The sequence below is a fragment of the Nannospalax galili genome, unplaced genomic scaffold, assembly GCF_000622305.1.
Source record: "Nannospalax galili isolate Female #2095 unplaced genomic scaffold, S.galili_v1.0 scaffold513, whole genome shotgun sequence".
In the NCBI taxonomy this organism is placed as follows: Eukaryota; Metazoa; Chordata; class Mammalia; order Rodentia; family Spalacidae; genus Nannospalax; species Nannospalax galili.
Window position 1 is genome coordinate 2,967,981 of NW_008334861.1, and position 27,616 is coordinate 2,995,596.

Below are 27,616 nucleotides of genomic sequence, written 5' to 3' on the forward strand. Positions count from 1 at the left end.
CATCAACAGATGAATGGAAAAAGAAAATGTGGTGTGTATATACACAAGGAGTTTTAGTCAGTAATAAAGAACAATGTCATTTTCTGGAAAATGGATATAACTGGAGATCATATATTTTAATTCATATTTATGTGTATGTCTGCGTGCCTGCTTGTCTATATATGCAGCAGATCCATGCAAATGTCTGCAAAGGCCAGAAGAGGGCGTAAGATTCCTGGAGCTGTAGTTACAGGCAGTTGTGAGCATCCTGATGGGGTGCTAGGAATCAAACCCTGGTCCTCTGCGAGAGCAACAAGTGCTTTCAAGTGCTGAGCCATCTCTCCAGCTGTGATATCATCATATTAAGCACAATAAGTCAGACTGAGACAAATATCACGTTCTCTCTCATTTGTGGATCCTAGATTTTATACAACTACATAAAACCATATGTGTGTATACATGCATGTGAGTGTGTGTGTGTGTGTGTGACATGAAAGCAAAAGGGAGACTGGGGGAAGGAAGGAAACGGGGAAGAGGAAATGAGGGAAAGAAGATAGTGGGAAGGGGTAAACGTGAAAAAACATGATATACCTGAAACAAGTGCATTCTGAAACGTCACACTATGTGCAATTAATGTACACCAACAAAAATAACAACGTTGACAGAATAAATTTTTTTAAAAAAGAAGATAGGGTCATTTATAATAGCATCAAAAAGAATAATACTTAGAGCCAGGCATTGTGGCACATGACTTTAATCCCACCACTTGGGAGGCAAAGGCAGGCCAACCTGGTTTACAAAGTGAGCTCCAGGCCAGCCAAAAAGACAGCTACAGAGTAAGACCCTGTTTCAAGGGGTGAAAAAACAAGAATAATACGAATAAATTTTTGGTATATTTTTATTGATTTTTGTGCATTTCTTACAAGACATCTTAGTCATCTTTATACTCCCTTCTCATATGCACCCCCCATATTCCCCCACCGGATTTCATGCACAAACTTGACTCGATAGGAATAAACTTTTTTAAAAATATTTTTTAATTATTATTTTTATTTTATGTATGTGTTTTGCCTGCATGTATATAAGTGCACCATGTGCATGAAATGCCCTCAGAAGTCAGAAGACGGTGTCAGGAAGCTGGAGAGAAAGATAACTCAATGGTTAAGAGCACTGTCTACTCTTGCAGAGGACCCAGGTTTAATTCCCATCACCCACATGGCAGCTAACAACTATCTGGAACTCCGGTTCCTGAGGATATGAAGCCTCTTCTGACGTCCATGGGCATTGCAGGACACAGGTGTACTTACATACATGCAGGCAATATACTCATACATATAAAATAAAAATAATAAATAGGGCTGGAGAGATGGCTCAGCAGTTAAGAACACTGGTTGCTCTTGCAGAAGACCTGGGTTCGAATCCCAACACCATATGGCACCTAATAACTGCCCATAACTCCAGTTCCAAGGAATCCGATGGCCTCTTCTGTCCTCGCAGGCATTGAACGACACGGGTGCACTTACCTACAGGCAGGCAATACACTCATACACATAAAAATAATAAATTTTTTTAAAATAAATAATATATTTTTAAAAACAAGAGGGTGTTGGATCTCATGGAAGTGGAGTTATGGATGGTTGTTAGTGGCCAGGTGAGAGCTGGGAATAAAACCCAGGTCCTCTGGAAGAACAGCAAGCACTCTTAAGCGCTGAGCCATCTCTCCAGTCCCAGGAATAAGCTTTTAAAAGAAGGGCCAAACCTGTACAACAATGTTATTGAAAGGCATTTTTAAAAAACATCCCAAGTTCATGGATCAAGACAAATACTGATGAGATGGCAAGGCTCTCTGAATTGAGCTACAGGTTCAATGCAAAATCCCTATCAAAATTTGCCTAACAATCCTTTTGCAGAATTAACAAGCTGATCCCTAAAATTCATATGGAAAAAAAATTCATTCTGGCAGAAAACCCAGAATAGCTAAAATAATCTTGAAAAGGAACATTTAGAAGACTCATATTTCCTAATTTCAAAACTTACAAAAAAGTTACAGGAATCAAGCCTACATGGTAGTATGTATGAAAATATCATAATAAAGTCTATTACTTTGTATGCTAACTAAAAACATTGATTTAAAAGCACATTACCAGAGCTGAAGAGACGGCTCAGCGATTAAGAGAACTGGTTGCTTTAGCAGAGGTTCCCAGCACCCACACGGCAGCTAACAACTGTCCGTAACTCCAGCTCCAGGGGATCTGACAGCCTCTTCTGTCCTCCGTGGGCATTGCACGACACGGGTGCACTTATCTGTGTGTAGGCATAACACTAATACGCATAAAATAAATAAATAAAATATAATATTTTTTTAAAGTTCAGAAGGGCTTAGGAGATGGTTCAGTTGGTAAAGTGCTTGCAACTCAAGCATGAGGACCTGGGCTTGGATCCCTAGCACCTACTGAGCATGACAGTATGCATCTGTAATCCCAGCATTGAGTGGGGAGTGGGAGAGACAGGTGGATCCCTGGAGTTTGCTGGCCAGCCAGTCTAGCCAACTGATGGACCCAGGTTCAGTGAGACACCTTGCTTCAAAAAATAAGGTAGAGCTAGGCGTGGTGATGCACACCTTTAGTGCCAGCATTTGGGAGGCAGAGGCAGGCAGATCTCCATGAGTTCGAGGCCAGCCTGATCTACATAGTGAGTTCAAGGCCATCTGGGGCTACAGGGAGACCCTGTCTCAAAAAGACCAAACAAATAATAAATAAGGTGGAGTGTGACTGAGGAAGACACCCAAGGTCAACCTCTGGCCTCCATGTGGACCCACATGTACATGTGCACAACACACACACACACACACACACACACACACACACACACACTATAGAAAGAGGTCAATGAAACAAAGGTGAGAGTCTATAAATAAAGCCACATATCTGTGGTCAATTGATTTTGACAAAGGTGCCAAGACCACTCAAAAAATGGTCTCTTCAACAAATGGTAGTACACCAACTGGACAGTCACATGCAAAAGAATGCAGTTTGAGTATTACTTTACCTCTACTGTATCCAAAAATTTACTCCCAGTGGTTCATAGACCTAAATATAAGAGCTCAAACTATAAACCCTGGGAAGAAATCAGGTGGAAATCTTCATGACCTTGGCTTAGACAGTGACTTCTCTATGATACTAAAATCATAAATAGAAAAACTGATAAAATGAGCTTCAGCACAATTAAGCAGTTCTGTGCTTCAAAGGGTATCATCAAGAAAGTGAATAAGAAGCCAGGCCTGGTAGTATAAGCCTGGAATCCCAGGTACTTGGGAGGCTGTGGCAGAGGAGTGCAAGTTCAAGATCAACCTATGCTATAGAGTGAGTTCAAGGCTAGCTTGGGCAGCCTAGTGAGACAGTCTCAAAGGTAAAAAGTTGATTTTAAAAAAAACTAGGGATTTAATATCCTCAGTAGTAGGATGTATAAAGCCTTAGGTTTAATTCCCAGTACCTCCTCCATAAACAACAGAAAGAGAAAGAAAATAGGAGAATTTACTGGCAAAACATATAATCAGGGCCTGGAGAGATGACTCAGCATTTAAGAGCACTGACTGCTCTTGCAGAGGACCTGGGTTCAATTCTCAGCACCCACATGGCAGCTAACAACTGCCCTAACTCCAGTGCCAGGGGATCTGTCACCTTCTTCTCACCTCTGAGGGCATTGCATGACACGGGTGCACTTACACACGTGCAAGCAATACACTCATATGCATAAAATAAAAATAATAACTAAAATATTTTTAAAACTGTATAATAAATGACCTGCGTCTAGAATATATAAAGAATGACTACAGTGTAATAATAAGAAGAAAATGGGCAAATAATTTGAACAGATACCTCTCAAAAGACAGTGTACGATGTGTGTGAGCACCTGAAAAGATGCTCAACAGAACTAGCCATGAGGCTGCAAACCAAAACCACAGTGAGGTGCCATGTCACACCTAGCAATTCCACCTGTAGGTATATAGCCAAGAGAATTTAAAGCATATGTCTACACAAAATCTTTTGGAGCAGGATGCTGGGGGTGAAATCCAGGGTCTTGTACATGCTAAGCAAGCACTATCCCACTAAGCTACACTCATGGCCAACATAAAATCTTATAGGTGAATGGACATAGCACATTTGTTCATTATGGTGGAGTATAGACAACAAAAATGACAACCAATAGTTGAGCACATAAATTAAATGTGATCTAGCCATATGATGGACTGTCATCCAGCCACAAGAAGCAATACAAGGCTGGTGCTCACTGTAACATGGAGGAACCTTAAAAAGATTATGCTAAATGAAGGTCGACAGGCACAGATTGTCATACAGTGTATAAGTCCAAAAGTATAAAGGATCAGAATTAGTAAATCCTGTCTACAGTCCTACCATCCTGGACACACTTGTGTATTCTGATCTCCAAAGCTAAGCAGGGTCCAGCCCGGTCAATGCTTGGATGGGAGAATAACTAAATCCCAAGAGACAGAATGTGACAAATGCGTCCTGTGACTTGAAGGAGCAGGCAAGGGAAAGTGAGTGCTTAGTGGGTACAAGGTTTCTCTCAGGGGCAATAAAAATATTCTGGAATAAGACAGTGATGGTGAAAAAAATTTTCAACTGGCTGCTTTCAGAGGTCCAGAGTTCAGTTCCAGCACCCACATGGTGGCTCACAACCATCCATAACCCCAGTTCCAGGAGATCCAACACCCTCTTCTGGCCTCCACAGGCATTGCACACAGGGGTGCATTTACATACATGGAGGCAAAACATTCATGCACACAAAACAAAACTAAGTAAAATTTAGAAGACAGTGATGGTGGATGTACAGCTCTATGAATAGTCCAAGAATTGTTGAATTCTATGCTTTGGGTGAATTGTATGGTATGGGAATTATTTTAAAAATGAGAGCTTAATGGGAGCCCTTCATTGGTACTGCCCTGTGGCACCTCTGGCCCAAAAGGAGTGAAGACCATTCACAGACCTCAGTGGCACTGTGTCAAGACCCAGGACAATAACCTCAGGAACCTGATTGTTATAGTGCTGTGTATGATGTCACTACTGGGGAAAGCTGGCTGAAGGGTACACAGGAGCAACCTGCACTATCTTTGCAAATTCCCATAATCTATAATAATTTCTAAATAAAATGAACAAAAGAGATGTCCAATGGGCCAGGTTGCATCTGGAGAGGCCCGAAGAGCTCATGATTGCCACCAAGCAGAGGATCACAGGTGAAAAAAAAAGAGTTGCTGTGGCTGCAGGCAGCTCTAAGTTCCTCCTGGAATCTTCCACTACCTGCAGCTTCTCCTTGCACTCAGCATCAAGAGGACTTCAGCCTTCTCTTCCATCTTCTTCATCTCCAAAGCTCCTCTGGAAGGAATCCCCGTGAGTTTCTGGGGCAGCCAATTTCCCTACCCCTGCCCTACATGCTGGCTGCAGCCTGCCACTAGGGGGCAGAGTTGTCTATAGCAAAAGCCACCCAGCTCTGTGTGTGTGTGTGTGTGTGTGTGTGTGTGTGTGTGTGTGTGTGTGTGTACCAGCGCATGTAGTTGTATGCACAAGAGCCAGTGGGCATACATGGTAGGGGTATACTCATCACTAGATTGGAGAAGTGTGCTGACTCATGGGAACATGGTTACACACACACATCAGGAAGTCCCGAGAAACCCCCTGGCCTGGAAATTCCAAAAGGGCCCATCTGCTGGAGACTGGAGAGCAGGGTCCTCAGAATGGAAAGAGTTCAGGCAGTGAGGGATGCTCCCAGTCACCCCTATACATTTCTCCTCTGTCTGGATAAAAAGGGGATCATTGTATTCTAAAGATATGGTTGGTCTCAAAAATGGCCTTGGAAGTTGGGAACAGGAGTTTAATGTTCTTCAGAGATAAGAAGGAAAGCAGGCCACTTACCAGTCTGAGCACCCCCTCCCTACCAGGCCCAGCACCCTTAACAGCATCTCTCCAAAATTGAAATGCACAGCAAAATACACAACTAGTGAATAAGTGGGCTCAGGTCCCAGAAATAGGCTGCCCTTTCTAAGGGGTGACTGGAATATCCTCTCTGCTTCCTGTTGCCATGGTTTCCACTCTGCTACCAGGCAGCCTGTTGCGTGGAAGCCATTTTGCATGATGGGATGCTGGTGCTGGCCCAGTGTGCAGCTGGGAGCTGCCGACAGAGAGAGAGAGAGAGAGAGAGAGAGAGAGAGAGAGAGAGAGAGACAGAGAGACTGACTCCGTGGACTCAGAGATCCACCTCAACAGGAACCAGGGAGAAAATGGTGAGCCTCATAAACTGGAGCTTATAGATGAAAGGGCTTGAAGAGACCAGACAAAACTGACAAATGCTGAAGCCACCATATGCATGGGCAGAACATGCTATTTCATGGGTTTGGGGGACTGTGGAACCCAACTTCTCTTCTGAACAGAGAAGCCTAGCAGAGGGCTGTCTTCCTGACAGGTCCCAAGCTGGCATAGTGCCACAGACATGGAGGCGCTAAAAAAATTAGAAAATTGCCAATAGGTCTGAGCTCAGCCTGATATAGCTTCCCTGTTGGGCCCAGAGCAGTAGGCCTACCTCCCACACCCTCCTAGGGAAGCAGGGCAAGATCTGTGCCAACTGAGAGACAACCCCCTCCCAGCCTAGTGATTTTTGTCAGCTCTGGTCGGTCCCCACCCTGTCTCCTGGCCTCTAGTTGTTGGAAATGTCTCCTGGGGTCAGAAGGCCACAAGTCAAAACAGCTCCTCTTTTGAAAGGAAAGGGCCAGCTGTCCTTCCAAAGAGGGGGTGGGCTGCTCTGCGATCTGCCCTGCCTAGCGCACCCCCCCACCGTGGAGGCCAGGCTCCAGGCCAGCCATCAGAGTTTGGGAGTGGGGTGGGGGGGTCACACCTGGGCCTGCAACCCTGCAGCACTTCCTGAGGTTCTGCGGACCATTCCAGACCTTTCCTGTTGGTGCAGCCCCTGGGACTTTGTTTAGGCCGCCCGCTGTGTATTCGGCACCTCCCCCACCCTGCCTATTAACTTTTCTGGTCTTTTTCAGTGTTAAAATTCAGCCCAGACTCAAATCCCCTTGGAAGCCTCCCTCCCCATCCACGGAGCTGGAATGGACTGGAATGGAGAGGGAGGTGCCTTGACCTCCCATCTCCAGTCCTCCCAACCCCCTCCTTAGCCAGGGCAGGCAGGGCTCTTTTTTGTGCCAAGGTCGAGGGTTGGGGCAAGGGGTGCCCAATCTTTGCTTGGGTTTGATGATGTTCGTCCGCCTCCTCCTTGCTGATGACCTTTTGGGGCTGGGCAGCACTTTCTTCTCTGGGCCTCTCCAGTGTCTGCAGCCCAGCCCCCCTCCAGGTAGGGCTCACTGCCCCTGCTGGCTCCTCTCAGGCTCTGGTTCCAAGCTGCCAATGTGGAAGGGCGCTGCGGTAAGCCTTTCCTTTCCAGTGCCCACCATTTGTTCCTCCCAGTTAGCCTCCTGCCACCCTGAGTCCAGCAAGCACCCCCATCCCCACACCCAGGTCTCCTCATACCTAGTTCCCTATGGACAGTTGAGGGAAGGGGGGTCTTTTCCTCAAATAACTCTCCTTAAACTATCCCTCATTGGGTTTGGGGGTTAAAGCATAAATAAATGTCACTTTGAGATACCATGGGCTGAACTAGGGGCCCAGCCCTCACTGTCTGAGGGTGCCAGAGCCTTACAGGAGGCAGTGCAGGGCTGAGATTTAGAATGGAGCCCTCTGGGTGCGGAGATGTGATTAGCCGGCAGTGGATCCCCTTACAAAGGGCAAGAGCCAGGAGTAAGGCCCTGGCAGCCCCAGGTGCAGCAGGCTGTGGCTACCTCTGCAACAAGCCCTGATTTTCTCCCAACTTTTTGTCATTTTCAGCATTACAAAACCAACCAGAACAAAGCAGTCCTGTGAAGGCAGCGGGCTTTCATCCGCTTCGGTTCTGTTCTGGTGAATCTAGCAGGTCAGCAGCTCCATCCCTTTCCCACCCAAGGGGCAACCAGTGGTCCAGAGGCCACCCCTGCCACATCCAACCTTTGTCTTTTCCTGTCTTCTCTATGCTGGAATATTTAATGACTTTTCTTTGCCTTCCATATAAAAAAGACCTTTATCTAAGGTTGTTTTGTCCTAGAAATAAGTCCATTTTATGAAAATATTTTGGACTTCATCTCATGTCCCAACGTGGTTTTTCATTTTGAGTTAGAAATGGTGTGGTGCCTCAGTCCCCTTGTCACCTTGACAGAACCCAGTAGGACACTGGCTCTTTCCAGGTGGCCCTAGCCAGAGGGGACTAAGAGGAGCCCAGGGCTGAATAGACACCTCTGCAACAAAGGCTGTGGTATGGAGATGCAGAAGCCTCAGCTGTGGCTAGACATGTCTACTTTGAAATGAATGGGATTCAAGAAGCCCCAGGGGAAGATACCGGACCTTGCTACAAAATGGAAGCCTTGCAAACCCGACAGATAGAAGGCCTTTAGTGAACTGGTTTCAAAACGCTTAATTTTTCTTAATCAGGTAAATTGATCATTAGACAACTGATTAAGCTAGAGCTGCTGTTAGAATAAAAGGTGAAAATAAACTCCTTCATTTGAATTCCAAATCCGGACTTGGAGGTGACCTGGTGATGAGGTGAACTGCTTGTTAGGACCTTTATCTAAGGTTGTTTTGTCCTAGAAATAAGTCCATTTTATGAAAATATTTTGGACTTCATCTCATGTCCCAACGTGGTTTTTCATTTTGAGTTAGAAATGGTGTGGTGCCTCAGTCCCCTTGTCACCTTGACAGAACCCAGTAGGACACTGGCTCTTTCCAGGTGGCCCTAGCCAGAGGGGACTAAGAGGAGCCCAGGGCTGAATAGACACCTCTGCAACAAAGGCTGTGGTATGGAGATGCAGAAGCCTCAGCTGTGGCTAGACATGTCTACTTTGAAATGAATGGGATTCAAGAAGCCCCAGGGGAAGATACCGGACCTTGCTACAAAATGGAAGCCTTGCAAACCCGACAGATAGAAGGCCTTTAGTGAACTGGTTTCAAAACGCTTAATTTTTCTTAATCAGGTAAATTGATCATTAGACAACTGATTAAGCTAGAGCTGCTGTTAGAATAAAAGGTGAAAATAAACTCCTTCATTTGAATTCCAAATCCGGACTTGGAGGTGACCTGGTGATGAGGTGAACTGCTTGTTAGGCAAACTGGCTGAAGGTGGCCTCGGCAGCATGGAGCCAGTGGGCAGCTGTAACCTTGGTCTTCTGTCCTCAGAGAGTGTGGGTGTCAGGCTTTGATGCACACCTGAGACCCCAAGGAGACAGTGTCAGGGTGCCACCATCACAGAGCCATGCAGGGCCTAGAACAAGTTTCCCAACTACCTAGCAGGAGCCACAAGTGGAGGATCAGGAGGAGCAGGGGGAGGTGTAGGAGTAGGGTGCCTTGGGGGAGCATTTGAGTTTTCTGAGCAGGTACTGAAGTGCTCTGCCATTCTAGAGATGGCTGCTCTGTGACAGGTCTCAGAATCTCTATTCTTCCCTTTCCTGATGCCACAGCCCAGTGAAGACTTGTGAAGTTTCTCCGCCACAATAGGATAGTGGAATGCCCTCCATCTGTAATCCAACACAACTCTTACTCTTTCAAACGTTGCCTTGTCTTTATTAGATACTGGTGGATGCAGCGGAGCATGCCCGTAATCTCAGTACTCTTGAAGTTGAGGCAGAAGAATTGCAGCAAGTAGCAGGCTGGCCTAGCCTACACAGTGAGTTCCAGACCAGTTGGGGCTACAGAGTGAATATATGTATATGGGATATATATATCCCTTATGTTTATCGCTTTGTGTGTGTGCATGTGTATGCGTGTGCATGTGTGTGTGTGTGTGTGTGTGTGTGTGGTGTATGGTGTGGTATGGTGTGTGTGTGTTGTTTGTTGTGCTTGTATGTGATTGTGTATGGTGTGTGATGTGGTGTCTCTGTGGTATATTTGTGTGGTATGATTTGATGTGGTGTGGTGTGTGCTGTGATATAGTATATGGTGTGATGTGTTTCTGTATGTGTATGTCTGGTATGTGTGGTGTTTGTGTATGTGTATGTCTGGTGTGTGTGCTGTGGTATTTGTGTATGGGTGATGTGTGTGGTGTGGTGTTTGTGTATGTGTATTTGTGGTGTGTGTGGTGTGGTGTTTGTGTATGTGTGTGTGTGGTGTGGTCTGTTTGTGTGTATGGCATGGTGTTGGTGTTTGTGTATGTGTCTGTGATGTGTGTGTGCTGTGCTCTGTGGTGTGTGTATGACTAGGGATGACACCCAGAACTGCAGGCATACTAGACAAGTGCACTTGTTCCCACTCACTATGCGACAGAAGCAGTCTAATAATGCCCAGTTCAAGGTTCTGTAGCTGCCATATCTAGAGGGGAAGTCCCTAGACCACAGGAAATGGGCACCTTGCTAAGAAATGACCAATTCATTTCCTGAGAGCTGTGCCAGCACATGTGCCCTCCTGTAGTACTGAGCTCTCAACTGCTTCCAGAGCCTTGCCAGCACTCGATGTTCTCAGACCTCAGACTGTACTTTGCATACAAATAACCAATTGTCTCCAAATTATCTTATTGAACAAACATCTTCTCCCACTGACCTTAGAATCTACTAAAACAGTTCCCTCTAGCTCCTTCTTTACAAGTAGTTTAGTTATGGCCCTTTGCTCTTTTCATATAAATTGAAGAGCTACTTTGTCCACAGCAAGAAGAAAAGTAACAGATATAAGGTACTTTGCAAAGAATACAGACAAGCCAAGCATGGCGGCACATGCCTTTAATCCCAGCACTCCAGAGGCAGGGGCAGGCACATCTCTGCGAGTTCCGGGCCAGCCAGAGCTACATAGTGAGACCCTGTCACAAAAAAGAGAGAGAGACAAAATGTTTCTGTTCCATAAAGTTCAAAACAGGTGAAGTTAAAAATGGCATTCAGACTATAACTGCATTCAATCTACAAATCAAGTTGAGAAGGATTGGCATATTTAAAATAATGATTTTGTTGGAGAATTCTAGGTAGTCAAGGTAATAGCAGCCATGAAAATTGGAAACTCTCAACATAGTTTCCAAAAAATTTAAAAGCAAGGAAAAAACTCACATAAAAACCCATGCCCTCGATATAACCATATGACAGATCTGAGCTTCAAAGTGCCCAAAGCACATAGTCACAAGGCTGGGGCTGTACCTGATCCTTACAGAGATAGAAGAGGAAACAATAACCCAAACCATGTCATTGGGAGGAAGTGAGGTCACTGAGGGCATATTTTCAAAGAGGATATGAGAGGCTGAAAGTGTCCCCAGGCTAAAGACAGAAAGAACCAGAAACAAATGTTGAACTCAAGAGATGAGTTCTCTTTTTCATGGTAACATGAATCAATAATTCTGAAAGTACTTTCTGAGGATTCTAAGATGGAGCAAGTACATGGTGAGTGATGAAAGCCAACTTTCTTGGTGAGGAAAAAACTTACATATAAGCAAGTGAGAAGAAAGCTAATGTGAACTCTCTGTGCTGGAATTAGATTCGGAAGTATCAGTATGAATTCATGACGGTGGATGTGTGGAGAAACAGATGATAGATAAATGTGTTTAGAGTGTACACACAAATATTGTTTGTTAGATTTCCATTACTGTAACACATATCTGAGATAATCAACTTAGAAAGAGAAAAGGTAGATTTGGGTTCATGGTTTCAGAGTTTTCAGTCACACCACATCAGTGTCACTGTCTAGAAGAGGAAGAAATGAATGCCCTCATGTTCACTCACTTGCTTGTGCTCAGCTCAGTTTTTCCACTTTTAAACAGTTCAGGACCCCTGCCTAGGAAATGGTGCCACCCACAGTAGGCAGGGTCTTCCAACATCAATTAATTTAAGACAATCTCCCACAGTAAACTGTCCTCTCTCTGCCTCCTGTTCCCTCTACAGACATGTCAGTGGGCCAACACAATGTAGATAATCCTTCATTGAGACTTTCACCTCAGGTAATTCTAGATTGTGTCAAGTTGACAATATTAACCATCACAGCTTCCTAGTGTACTGAGGGCACAACACTCCTGTGTTTGTCTTTTCCAATGCAAAACCCAAGTCGAATCATGAAGAAATGTCAGATAAGACCTAATGGGGGACATGCTGCCAAACAACTGACTTGTGCTCCTGAAGAAATGTCATAAAGCGCAAAGACAAAACAAACTGCTCCAGATTTAAGGAGATCAAGGAAATAGGCCAACAATGGCCATTACAGATTATTGGAATGAGATCTGTACATTACAGTATTATATCTACATTAATTTCCTGGTTTTGATAACTGTACTGTGCATATATAGAATGACCATTCCTAAAGAAATATTAGTTTTTATTGATTCAAAAATTTCAGACACTATATGCATGCATGTATATATATATATGTGTGTGTGTATATCTGTCTGTCTCTCCATGTAGAGATAAGAATAAACCAAATATAGTAAAATATTATGATTTGGGAAACCTAGAAGAAAGGTATGGAAGGATTCTTTTTTAATAGCAGCATTGAGAAATAATTCACATGTCACACAATTTGCTTATGAGGTATATATCCATAAACGAAATTGTCAGGCAATATACTAACAGTTTAATAGGAGGAATTGTCATATATCTCCAGAGGGCCTGCACCACATCACATTGCTACCAACAATATATGAGAACTTCGGTTTACCTGCACCCTCATCAACACATGTTATTACCCATTTGGTTACAGCCGTCCTACTTGGTGTAAAGTAGAATCTCATGGTGGTTCTGACTTGTCTCCCCTGACAAGTAATGGTGCTGAGACGCTTCACTCAGCCACTTGGACAGCTTATTTAGAGAAATCTCTGTGCAAAGCTTTTGTCGATTTTAAATTTTAATCATTCGTCTTTTCATTGTGAGGTCATGAGGGCTCTTTATAGTCTAGGCACAATCCCTTTTTGATATGTGATTTGCAAATTTTTATTTCATTTTGTGGAATTTCTTTTCATTTTCTTTCTTGATTTTTTTATTATTTTTATGTTATGTTATAAGTGCATTGCCTGCATGTATGTAAGTGCACCCATGTTGTGCAATGCCCGTGGAGATCAGAAGAGGGCATCATCCCCCTGGAACTGGAGTTACAGATGGGTGCTAGCCACGATGTGGGTGCTGGGAATCAAACCCTGGTACTCAACAAAAGGAGCAAGCACTCTTAACCACCAAGCCATCTTTCCAGCTCTTCCTTTCATTTTCTTGATCATAACATTTGTAACACTGAAACATACAAATCTGATAAACATAAACATGAGTTTTATCTTTTATCACTTGTGATCTTGATGTAATATCTAAGAAATTACTGCCGGATCCAAGGCCAGAGAAATTTACACCTACATTTTATTCTACAAGTTTTATACTTTTTTTTTTTTGAGACAGGGTATCCCTGTAGCCCTAGCTGTCCTGGAACTCACTATGTAGACCAGGCTGGCCTTGAACTCACAGATATCCACCTGCTTCTGCCTCCCGAGTGCTAGGACTACAGGCGTGCGCCACCACGCCCGGCAGTTTTATACTTTTAACACTGACGTTTGAATCTTTAGTCCATTTTGAGTTACTTTTTTATGTAGGATGTGAGGTAGGGACCCAACTTCATTCATTTATATGTGGCTATCCCATTGTCCCTGTGCTGTTTGTCAAAGAGACATTATTTCTCCCATCGAATGGTCTTAGTACCCTGGTTGAAATGAATTAGCCATGGAGCTGGAGAGATGGCTCAGCAGTTAAGAACACTGTCTGCTCTTGTAGGGACCTGGGTTCAGTTACCAGCACTTCCATGATTGCTAACAGCCATCTGTAACTCCAGTTCCAGGGGATCCAGTGCCTTCCACTGACCTCCACGGGCATTGCACGACACAGGTGCACTCACATGCATGCAGACAATACACGCATGCATGTAAAATAAAAAATAAAAATGACTTGGCCATGGTTGTATGACTTTATTTCTAGTCTCTCAATTCTATTCTAACTGATAAATTATTCTAATGCCAGTACAATACAATATCAGTTACTATAACTTTATAGCAAGGTTGGAACTCAGAAAGAAAAGTCCTCAAACTCTTTTTCAACATTAGTTTGGCTATTGTCATTTTTGAAATTTGTCTGTAGTACAGTGTTGATCAGTAAGATGTGGACATCCTTCTCTTATTTTTGATCTTAGGGAGAAAGTGTTCAACCTTTTGCCACTAAATATGACATTGACTATAGCATTTTTCATAGATGTCCTGTATTAAGTTGAAAATGTTTCCTGTCACTTATTGTCTGCTATTTTTATACCGTTTCTGTAAATTTGAAGCTGTGTTTTAAAGGAGTTTTAAGATGTTGACTTCCATTTCATGAGCATATTTTTATATTGCTTTGCGAAGGCTATCCTTTAATATCTTTGAAACTATTATAAATGTTTATAAAATATTCTTACGTGTCTTCATTACATTCACTCCTATGTTGTAGCATAGTTTGATTATTGTAAATGTTTTACTTTTATTTACAAATTCTGCTTCTATTGATTTAGATAGATAGATAGATGATAGATAGATAGATAGATAGAGGAATGCTTCCATTAAAATATTTTCCCTCCTCTAATTTTACTTTCCCTAAGTAGATAGATAGATAGATAGATAGATAGATAGATAGATAGATTCTACATCTATACATCCTGCTGAATTTTCTTATTAATTTGAATAATCTAGCTATAGATATTTCTGGTTTTCATATAAACTATCCTATCTTCTGCAAATAATTTCTAAATCCTTTTTATTTGCCTTGCTTTAATACACTGGCCATGAGCTCAAGAACAATAGCAAATAGAATTGGTGCTAGCCAGTAACCTTATCTTGTGCCTGGTCTCAAAAGGAAAGCACTGAACAGTTCACAGTTAAGTGCTTTGATTTTTGGCAATTTCTTTGTGGTGTCACAAGGTAAGCATTTTTCTTCACTTATTCTGCATGGAATTCCAAAACCTTCTTTAATCTGTAATTTTGTATTTTTACTCCTAAGTTTGGAAAGTCTCAGTCATTTTCTTTGTGTTCATATTTGTTGTTTTAGTTTGTTGAGACAGGATCTTCTTTTGTAGCCTAGGTTGGCCTTAAACTCATGATCCTCATGCCTCAGCCTTCTGAATTCTGGGATTACGGACATGAACTCCCGTACCCCACACATTATGATGTATATGTGTATTATATACATGTGATGCGTGCAAGTGTGGGGATATATGTGGAGGCCAGAGGAGGATGTCCAGTGCCCTGCTCCTATCACTCCCTGGCTTTATTCCCTAGAAACAGGATCTCTCACTGTTCCTGGAGCTCGCCATTTTCTGGTAAGGGTATAACCTCCAGCACCAGAGTTATAGATGTGTCCCACAGCCACAAGTATGTCCCACACCCAACTTTTTACATGTGTTATGGGACACTAAATTCAGGTCCTCATGCTTGCACAGTAAGTGCACTTACCCACTAAGCCATCTCTCCAGCCTCCATTATGCTTTTTAATGCTATTTGTGCCCCATTCTTTCCTTCCCCTTTTTCAGAGACTCCAATTACACATGCATTAGACTTTGTTGTATACGCCATTAAAAAAGAATGTTTGAATTACAATGCAGTCAGAGGACAACTTGCAGGAGTCAGTTCACTCCATTCACCATGCCTCCCTCTTTCTGGCATTGTTTCTTTTGATGTACCTTTCATCATCAGCTTCTACACCTATCCATTAATTTCTTAATTGTGAAATTATGGTCACTGTCATTTTTGGTTCTAGAATTTCAAAATGATTCTTTTTCATGGTTTCAGTTCTCCATTGAGGTTCTCAATATTGTCATTTGTATTTTTGCACATCTTGTGCTTAGCTATTTCAATGTTTGTATTCAATAATTCTGACATCTGGAGGCAGTGGTGGTTTTTTCTATAGTCTGTTCTGTCTACCGTTGCTTTTCATTTATATTCCGTATTCTCTTCATAGATCTAATTACTTTTATTGTTTGCTGAGCACTGTAATTACAAAAAAAATAACTTCAGAGGGAGGATGATATTATCATTCTCCACAGAAGATTCCATTTGGTGCTGCCAGCTACTGAGGACACTAACAATCTAGGGTCATTCTACTCTACTTGCAGGTATTGAGAAGATGACAAGCTTGCTAAAGCATTGGAAGAATCCACTGCTAGAATATAGCTACCTTCCTCCCCTCGAGATAAGAAGCCTCCAACGCTGGCGTCACCTCCTAGGCTCCACTCTTTCTCTGGATCCTGGTCTCAAAACTCATCCTCTTTTTTCCTCTGATATATCTTCAAGCAGATGTTTTGGGTTTTTTATTAATATCTATATCAGCTTTTCTTATTGTCCTCATTAGGAGGTAAGCATGAATGAACTATTGCATCATTACCAGATGTGGAAGCTGTTCATTGAATTTTTAAATCAATTATTTTATTGTTCACTTTTAAAAATGTTTGGTGCATTTTCAAATAGACCTGCTTGATTTTATAGACTATTTTCATTTCTCTTTTAAGGGGGTCTTTTTGAGACAGGGTCTCCCTGTAGCCTCAGCTAGCCTGGAACTTGCTTTGTAGACCAGGCTGGCCTTGAACTCACAGAGATCCACCTGCCTCTGCCTCCCAAGTGCGGAGATTAAAGGTATGCACCACCACACCTGGTTTAGAATATTTTGTTTTTTTATATTTTATTTATTATAATTTTATAAGTGTATTGCCTGAATGTACATAAGTGCACCCGTGTAGTCTAATACACATGGAGGTCAGAAGAGGGCATTGGATCCTCTGAAACTGGAGTTACAGAAGATTGTTAGCCGCCATGTAGGTGCTGGGATTCAAACCTGTATCCTCTGCAAGAGCAGCCAGTGCTTTTAATCGCTGAGCTATCTGTCCCACCCATTATAGAATATTTTCAATCCTCTCTTTGATTTCCCTTAATCTATTGACTTGCTGAGTTTCTGCTCTGGATCTGATCAGCCTGTCACTCGCTGTCTGTGGGAATCCAAATCTTGTAGGGCTCTTTCTCTTTTTATGTGGTTCTTTAGATTCTTTGACTGGATCTGTTTCCTTCTCAGAATTTCAGAGTGGAAGTGTTTGAGACCTGATCTCAGGAGGGTCCCTCCCGAGAGGATTTACATACCTCCTAACAATTTCAGAATCGTGAGAGCTAAACTCTTAGTCTAAGGGATTCCCAGGGTTACAGTAATCTCCACTAAAACCATGTGGTACTCACTTGAGAACTCAAACACTTCAGAGGAGATCTGTTGGCCTATGTCGGACCTGCAAATGAGAAATTCTCCTTGAGGCCTGGTGTGTGGTGAGTACTTCTGCTTCATCCTGACAATGACAATGTCCTCTTCCTACAGATCATGGGCAGCATGTTTCTTGATAGACCTCTGTGTGATTGGTCTTGATTGTCACCTTAACTGGATTGTGAATCCCCCAGGACACACAGCTCTGGGTATACCTGTGAAGGTGTGTTCAGAGACATTTAACTAAGGAAGGACGACGAATCCTGAATGTGGGTGACACCATGCCATGGACTGAGCATCAGTATTCATCTGTCTCTGCTTCCTGACTCCAGATGCAAGGAGACCTGCGCCTTGTGTTCCTGCCACCATGCCTTCTTGCCATGGTGGCCTGCATCTCTTCTTAAACTGTGTGTCAAAACAAATTCTTCTTAAGTTGCCTTTGTCATGTATTTTATCACAGCAACAAGAAAAGAAACAAATAGAGCCTCTCTAATTTTGCAAGTCCTGGGCTTTGTCATATGTCCCTGAAGCCATGAAGCTGTGAAAATAGAGGCCAAGGTCACCAAAGTCTACAAATGCCCTCAGGGAGGTTAGTTGCCTGTCTGGGTTCCTGCTTTGATTTAATTTTTGGATTTGAAATACCTTACTTTTGCCATCTCATTGGTGCATTTGAAAAGATGATTTTAAAATATTTTATTTAGCATTTTACATATATGCATATTAACATAGAAAACAGCTCTACTCTTGGCTTCGTGATTGCATTAACCAAACACAAATCTCCATTTCTGTTCAGAGGGTGGCCTTGTGTTGAAAGAATGAAGGAAGAAGGAAGGCAGATAGAAGGGGAGACGGAGGGAGTTTCACAGATGCATCAAGGGCACCATGTGCTTGTAACAGCCCTTGGCTGGACCCGAGACCACAGCATGCTGAGAAAGCTGTGGTGAAAGATGGCAACTGAATGAAGGATGAGGAAGCACAGGTATACTCTCCTCAGTGCCTCCAAAGACAGGCACAGAGCGGAACTCGATTTTTGTATAAAACAATGATGGAATAGAAACACACATATATTGTTTTGTAAAAGACAAGATTAGGTTCCATAATGTCAAATTTTAAAAAACAAGCCAATGCCTGATAACCAAAAATTAAACACAAATATATAAAAACTGTCACAGGAGCTTGAGAAATCACCTAGCCGTTAAGAACTGGCTGCTCTTGCAAAAGACTCAGGTTTGAATCCCAGCACTCCTGTGACAGCTAACAACCATCCATGACTCCAGTTCCAGGGGATCTGATGCCCTCATCTGACCTCCGAGGGCATTTCGTGACACTGGTGCACTTATATACATGCAAGCAATACACTCATACACATAAAATAAAAATTATAAATAAAATATTTTTTAAAACTGGCACAGTACTGTATGAAAAAGTATTTCATGTGTCTTGAAAGCACAGCATTTGATTCTGCATAGCTAATGTGTTATATTCTTTGTTTCTGAGACAGAATCTCACTCTGTAGTCCAGGTCAGCCTCAAACTTACCATAATCCTCTTGCCTTTTTTGGTCTTCATGATGCATTCCATTAGAAAGCCAGATGTGCTCATAGCACTTGGGAGGCCAACACAGGAGGACTGTAGTGAGTTTGAGGCTGGCCTGGCCACCACATCTGGCTTTCTAATGGAATGTATCATAAAGTCCAAAAAAGGCAAAACGGAATCTGTAACTGACAGTAGAGGTGCCTACATGAGGCCTCTCTGAATGCATTCCCTATTAGAAAGAGTGGATGTCCTGGAGCAATGTGGAAATCCAGGTGTGGAGGAAGGAGGGAGGACAAGGCCGGGACATCCTGAGAGGTTCCTGGCAGGTCATGCGGGTACCCCATTGGCCAGCAAGGGGACCTGATGAGCATCAAGAAGAAGTTGGACAGTAGAATTAAGTCTCTTGCATATAGCAATGTCAGACGTTCCTAATGGCTGGCCACTTCTGGAGGTGGCTTAAGGAGCAACCCAATACCATGAAGGGTGGGAAATAGAAAGAAGTCATGTGTATGTACCTTTACTTGAACCACCTGTATTTCTTGGTGAAAGAATCCAAACAATGGACAAAGGAATGTTCTTCCACTGTTGAATTCCAACTGGGAAATGAAAGAATTATAGAATCAGAAAATATCTCTTTTATAACCTTAAATAATGACTCTCATGATGGCTAGAAGGTAACCACAGAATTTTCTGAAGGATAGATCTGGTGACACTTCCTGAATCTCCTGAATACCCACATATGGACCCACAGGGTACCTTCTTACCAAGAAAACTCAACCTGGCCAATTGTGATGGGCTCAATCTATAATCCTGGCACTCAGGAGGCTGAGGCAGGAGGATTCCTGTCACTTGGAGGCAAGTCTGGGCTAAAGAATGAGATCCTGTCTCAAAAGAGCCCAAAAATCTTTTTAAGAAAGAAGAGAAAAATCAGTCTGGCTGGCTCTCCCTCCACATGGGCACAGGGCTTGCACATAGACAGCTTTTAGTCATGGAGATTCTAGAGAAAACAGGAAGTTCTATTCCTGCCAAAAATTCACTTTTGAGACTGAAGGTATGACTACACAAAAAATTCTAGGCCAGCCTGGGCTACATGAGTCTCTTTCTCAAAAAAAAAATAGCTTTGCATTGTTGAATGGGCAAAAAAAGCAACTCAAGATTTTGCTTTATTTAGCCAGGCATGGTGGCACATGCCTTTAATCCCAGCACTCGGGAGGCAGAGGCAGGAAGATCTCTGTGAGTTCAAGGCCAGCCTGGTCTACAGAGTGAGTTCCAGGACAGCTGGGGCTACAGGGAGACCCTGTCTCAAAAAGACAAAAAAAATTGCTTTATTATGTTTCATGTGTGTACTGAGTCTTGATCATAACTGTATGACTCTAGACATCATCGAAGAGTGGTCACCAACAAAAATGGAAATGAAAGAGCGTGCTAGTGAGCACAAGACTGTAAAATGGGTGCAGCCGCTGAAGCTTCATTCGCAGTACAGAAGGCCGCTCTTTGGAGAGATTTGCATGGAGATATATCAGTATGGGTTAGGTACCAGGGCGTCTACATTGACAGGACAAAGGAATCCTTTTCTTGGAACCTATATATTTAGACGTGTTGATGTTGCCTGGAGTTATGTTCATAGTCAAAGCATTATTATAAAAGTCTTGTCATTTTAAGGGAGGGTGTCACAGTAATCAGAATGCACTATATACATGTATGAAATTTTCAAAGGACCCATTCAATAAAAGTTATTTTAAAATCATAATTTTGAGGTAGACAGCATAAAACAAATATTAGGACAGATGGCTTTGAATTGATATGAACACAATTGGGTTTCAATATAAAATCAGTATTTTAATTGTAGTGCATAAAATCATGGTGATCTTGTCTTTGTCATCATCATTTTTTGCAAATTTCCCCTCTTCTTGACTCAGCTTGGCTGTGTAGAACAAAGCAAAATCTCAAGTAAGCAAAGGCAACCTTCATCACTTTCCTTTTCCCCACATATCCTTCCCTTGATCCATTATCCCCCTTCTGTCTGTTTGGTCACACTATGATTAACGCTGTAGTAGTTGGTGTCATCTGCACTGTTGTGGCATAGTGATTGTCCTAGTTTGTTTCTCCATTGCTGTGACAAAACACTGAAAAAATGTCAGTTTGGAGAGGAAATGGTTTATTTGTCTTACAGCTCCTGGGTCACAGTTCATCAGGGAGTCCAAGGTAGGAACTCAGGGCAGGAACCTGGAGGCAGGAACTGGAGCACAGGCCATGGAGGAACGCACTTTACCGGCTTGCTCCTCTGGCTCGTGCTCAGCCTGCTTTCTTATACAGTACAGGACCATCTGCCCAGGGGTGGCACCACTCACAATGGACTGGGCCCTTCCACATCACTCAATAATCAAAAACATGCCCCCACAGACATGGCCACAGGCCAGTCCAATGGAGACAATTCCCCAAGTGAGGTTCCCTCAACCCAGGTGTGTCAAGTTGACACTAAAGCTACCCAGGACAGTGATTTTAGCATAAGCTGAATTTATTGAAGTAGTTTAGGTAATAGTAAAAGGGAGGGGGCTAAGAAGAGTGAGCAGGTAAAGTGCTTGCCATGGAAGCACGATCCCCAGAATCCATGTTAAAAGCTGGACATAAGCACCTGTAATCCTAGCCTTGGGGTGGGCACAGACAGGAGGACCACTGGAGCTTCCTGGCCAGCCAGTCTAACTGAATCAGCAAGGTCAGGGAAATAATATCTCAAAAACTAAGATGGAGAACAATTGAGGAAGACAGTAAATGTGGATCTCTGGCCTCTACATGTATACACGTACACCTGTATGCACACATATACATGCACCACACACACACACACACACACACACACACACACACACACACAAGCTCAGCCTGGATCTAACCACACCTCTCATGCTAATGACCAGTTCTAGGCAAAGCAGAAGACAGCAGAGAACAGTACATGACACCAAAAGGATCCCAGCTGCGGGAAGTTGGTACAGAAGAAAGAGCTTGGCCTTTTCAAGTAAGAAAAGGCAGAGATTAAAAAACCAAAAACAAAAAAAAACCCACTTTATTATATTTACTTATTTGTGGAAGAGGAAACTTACCACAGTCCGTGCGTGTGTGTGTGTGTGTGTGTGTGTGTGTGTGTGTGTGTGTGTGTGTGTGGAGAGGTCAGAGGACAACTTGCAGGTGTCAGTTTTCTCCTTCCACTGTGTGGGTTCTAGGGATTGACTCAGTCATCAGGCTTGGCAGTAGGTGCCTTTACCTGCTGGAGAAGACAGATTTTTGACATTTTCTCATGGTACTGGATATAAAATTGCTTTCAACCAAGTGAGCTATATCCTCAACTTGTTCTTGACTTTAGAAGACAAGAGAAGGGGCTAAGAAAATGGCTTAGTTGGTAAAGTATTTGCTGTGCAATTATAAAGATCTGAATTTGAATCCCCAGCACCCATGTAAAAAGTAGGGCATAGATTTTAAAATGTTTTTAAAGGAGGAAGGGGCCTGGCGAGATGACTCAGTAGGTAAAGGCACCTGCTCCCAAGCTGATGACCTGAGCTTAATCCCTGGGACTTATATGGTGAAAGGAGAAAACCGGCTACTGAAAATTGTCCTCCAACTCCCATACACACACACACCATGGCAAGTGGCAAGTGGCCCCCAAATAAATAAATAAACATTCTAAAAAATGTAAAGCTAGGCATGAGACATACCTATAATCCCAGTACTGGGGAAGCAGACACAGGAGGATCCCTGGGGCTCACTGGTCAACTACTTTAGCCAAATCTGTGAGCTCCAGTTCAGTGAAAGACCTTGTCTCAAAAAATAAGTTGGAGAGTGACAGAGGAAGACACCCAGCATTGACCACTGGCCTACACACACACACACACACACACACACACGCTCATGCATTCATACTTGCATACAAAGAAGCACATACACATACATACAAAATAAAAATAAAAAATAATTTTTAAAAAAGGAAAATGCATGTCTGAATGAAGCAGCTGCAATAGGTTCCTCAGGACAATCAGCAAAAGTGTATACTGGGTGACACTGAGGAATTATTTTGAATGTTACATATACTAATAGTGTTACATAGTAATTTTTTAAAATATCTTATAAAAAAGAAATTACAAAAAAAAAAAGCCAGGCGTGGTAGCACACCTGGGAGGCAGAGGCAGGTGTATCTCTCTGAGTTCAAGGCCAGCCTGGTCTACATAGTAAGTTCCAGACCAGATGGGACTACAGGGAGACCCTGTCTCAAAAAAAAAAGACAAAAATCTTATTTATTGTTTTTATTTTACGTGTATGAGTGTATTGCCCGCATGTGTATAAGTGTACCTGTGTCCTGCAATGCCCACAGAGGTCAGAAAAGCCCCTATATAGTAGGGGTTTTTTTAAAACTAATCCTTAGCTGCTATTTCAAGTCCATATTTAGGTATTTGTGGTGGAAAATGGCATGATATCTAGAATTTACTTTAAAATGGCACAGTGTCTCAGCACTGACTGCTGTTGCAGAGGACCTGGGTTTGAGTCCCAGCACCCACATGGCAGCTAACAGCCTTCCATAACTCCAGTTCCAGGGGATCTGACGTCTTCTTCTGACCTCCTCAGGACATTGCACAAAATGGGTGCACTTACCTACATGCAGGCCATACAGTCATACAAATAAAATAAAAATAATAAATAAGGGGCTGGAGAGATGGCTCAGCAGTTAAGAACACTGAATGTTCTTGCAGATGACCCAGGTTCAAATCCCAGCACCCACATGGCAGCTAACAACTATCTGTAACTCCAGTTCCAGGGGATCCGACGCCCTCTTCTGACCTTCTTGGGCATTGCATGACACCAGTGCACTTACACACATGCAGGCAATACACACATACACATAAAACTAAAAAATAAATAAAAGTTTTTAAAATAATAATAAATAAAATAATTTTTTAAATGCTACAGACAAAAAGTGCTGTTCAATTCTACAACAGAAAAAGGACAAAATTAGAAAATGTGGAGAAATGGAAAGAGAATGTGGAATTAAGTAATTGATTATGTTAGTCAGTTTTTCACCCCTGTCACAAATACCTGAGAGAACTAATTTAAAGGAAGAAAGACTTCTTTTGGCTCACAATTTCAGAGGCCTCAGCCCATGATTTTCTGGCTCTGTGGCAGTGCAGAAGCACCTGGCAGAGGAAGCTGCTCATGTCATGGCAGCCAGGAAGCTGAGAGTGAGGTCAAGGACAAAAGACAAAGACATGTTTCAAAGTTACAGCCATGATGGCCCACTTTCTGGAACCAGGCCCCACCATCCAGCTTCCAACACCTTCCAGCAGTCCATTCAATTATGAATCTATCTATAGATCAATCCATTCTTTAGGTCAGGGCTTTCATAATCACCTCTTAACAATTGGTACAGCAGCTGGGACCAAATCCTCAAGACATGAGCCTTTGGGAGGGTCTGCTTTGGATTCAAATCATATCATCAGTAACATTGTCCTGGTGCTCATTTCTCAGTCATAACAGATGCATCATGGTAATGTCAGAGGTTAACAATGGGAGACACTGACAGGAGCCCATGGGAGTTTGCTATGCTATCTTTACAGCGTCTCTATCTAACTAAAATTGTTCCACATCAAACATTCATTTTTTAATATTTCAGGGAAAAGGGGAGAGTATAAATTTAAAAAGGTCGTGAAATCACAACAGTTAAAAAGGTATTTACTTAGAGAATAGACAAAAGACATTTCACCAAAGAGGCTATCTAAGGAACAAAGGCAGGCATAAAAAGACAATACCATTAGCCATTAGGGAAACTCAAATCAAAACCACAATGCAGAATCATGTCAAGTCTATCAGGATGCTAACATGAAAAATCATGATGGTAGCAAATTCAGGAAGGGATATGGAGACAATGGGTCTTCCATGCACTGCTGGTGGGCATGGAAAATGGGACAGCCACTTTGGAAAAGCTTGGCAGGCAGCTTCTCATAAAAATAGACATCCCTAGCAAGGATATGGCTCAATGGTAGAGAGCTCAGCCAGTATACACAAAGCACTAGGTTCTATTCCCAGCACCACAACACAAAAGAAGATAGACAACTCTGAAGAGGTAGCCCAAGGCCCTTTGTATCGATGACTAGTACTGTACTTTGTTGCCGTGCTGGGTTCATGAATCTACATGTGTGATTAAATTGCATAGAGCACACCCAAGGGAGTAACTGCACAGTGGTCTCCTTCAAAGGTGTTAATACTGCACTGCTAGCAGGGAAGATGCCCAGGCTGCGGAACTTCAGGGAGGAGCCACCAACATTCTGGATGCTTCTCTAATGAATTCAAACCTGTAATACCAGCACTCAGGAAGCAGAGACAGGAGAATCATAGCAAGTTCGAAGCCAGCATAGTCTACATAGTGAGTTCCAAGACAACCAGACCTATATAGCAAGACCCTGCTTAAAAAATCAAAAACTTGAAAGAAAATATTCCACGGAGAAGAGGGTACATTTGGAAAATGTGGGCAAATTGTAGAGAACTGTTGACTCTAGCTGATTGATCCATGGGCCTTCATTAACTATTCTTTACTTTTGTTTATGTTTGACCTTTTCCATGATAAACTGTTTTCTTAAGAGTCACTGCTAAACAAATGTCTGTTGAATGAATAAGTGAAGGATTAATGAATAACCGCAGTCCAAACCTGTCCTTCTATAGATAATGGGAAGGATCTGGAGGGGAGGGACTGCTCAAGGTCACATGGAATACTCGGGGCTCCTGATACCTTTTAAAATATCCGTTTTTAACTTACACATGTGGTACATGTGTCCCTTTTTGGGGAAAAGGGACAACTGACCATTAACTGAGGGGTTCCGACATAGAAGGGGGTGGGCCTCCCCAGGCAAGGGAGGGGGAGACTCAGGATGTGAGCTGCAATCTGAGTGGGGGCAGACGGGCCACTTGGGGCAGGTCAGAGGTTACACTGTGAGAGATTTACTCCAGGGTGAAATCACTAGAATGCCTGGTGTGTTTGAACGTCTTAAGAACATTTACACACCCGGAGGAGAGTATAGGGTTGAATTAGCGATAAGTGCGTGGGAAGCTAAGCAAACAGCAGCCCAAAGGCCAATGATTAACTCCTGGGAAAACAGAATGCTGTTCAGAGAGAGAAGGCGCCTGGGCTACATGGCTCACCTGTGAACGGCATTTGCAGGGCTGCATAATTTTCAAGGAAGTGGGGGTGCAGAACTTTTTTCATTTAAAAAGAGCTTGGAAGGGGGCTGTGGGGGGCACCCTGCCTCTCACGTGGGGCTATTGTCAGTAAAGGCTAGGAGCATAACTGAGGGGAGAACCAGGAAGAGACCCGCACACCATGACCAGACTCCCACCCCCTGAACCCCAGATTTCCCTGCTTCCTCTCCAAGAAAAGGCACCAGTGCTCCCACCTCTGATCTACTCACATTTCAGATAGGCTCCTCCAGTGCCCAGCCCCTCTGTCACCCTCTCAGAATATCTCAGACCTCAGACAGCGGCCTACACACATGCCCAGCCACAGATATACCCAGACTACTCTGAGGTGGGACATCTGGTGCAGCCTTCACTGCCAATGGTTAGTGGTGTAGAGAAAGAGGAAACAGTTCCTCAAACAGAGTGTCAAAGCCACAGGTTTTGTGAGTATGGCAGCCCAGCAAGAAAGGGAGGGGTCCTCGCTGAGGGCGGACCCTCTTCATACCTCCACCAGAATCGGTCACCTGATCAGCAATCCACAAACTATTGTTCTGAGAAATGAGGTCTCTGGCAGTGTGGCCACAATGGTGAGAACAGTAGCCCCAAAAGATCTGTCCATATCCTAGAGCCTGTGAGTGTGGCCTGATGATGGCAAAGGGTCTTTGTAGGTAGGATTAAATGAAGAATGTTGAGGCAATCCCCTAGGTAGGCTCTAAATCCAATAACAGGGGTCCTCATAAGAGACCAAGAAAGGGCTGGAGAGATGGCTCAGTGGTTAAGAGCACTGGCTGCTCTTGCAGAGGACCCAGGTTCAGTTCCCAGCACCCACATCATGGCTAACAACCATCTGCTCCTGTTCCAGGGGATCCTATGCCTTCTTCTGACCTCTGGGGGTATTGCTTGACATGGGTACACTTCCACACGTGCAGGCAATACACTCGTAAACAGAAAATAAAATTAATAAATAAAATTTTTGAGGCAGGGTCTCCCTGCAGCCCCAACTGGCCTAGAACTCACTATGTAGCACAGGCTGGCCTTGAACTCATGGAGATCCGCCTGCCTCTGCCTCCCAAGTGCTGGGATTAAAGCAATGCACCACCATGCCTGGCCTAAATAAAAAATTTTTTTGTCTTTTTGAGACAGGGTCTCCCTGTAGCCCCAGATGGCCTGGAACTCACTTTGTAGACGAGGATGGCCTTAAAGTCAGAGATCTACTTGCCTCTGCCTCCTGAGCGCTGGGATTACATGCGCCACCACACCTGACTCTAAATTTAAAAAATATTTTTTTTAAAAAGAGAGACCAAAGAAAGAAAAATCTCTGCCACGTGAAGACAGAGGCAGAGATCAGGGTGATGAGGTCACAAGCTGAAGGCTGATAGAGACATGGAGGGCTCCCCTCCTACCCTGCAAAGGAAACATGGCCCTGTCCACACCTCAATTTCAGACCTGTGACCTCCACACCATTGTGACTACAGCCCTAGGACACCTGTCCAATGGGAGAGGCAGAGAGAATGAGAGACTAGGGTACTACGTGCCATGGATTGTGGGTCAGCAACCACAGTCAGCCAGGCCAGAGGTCCCTGACCAGGCATCACAG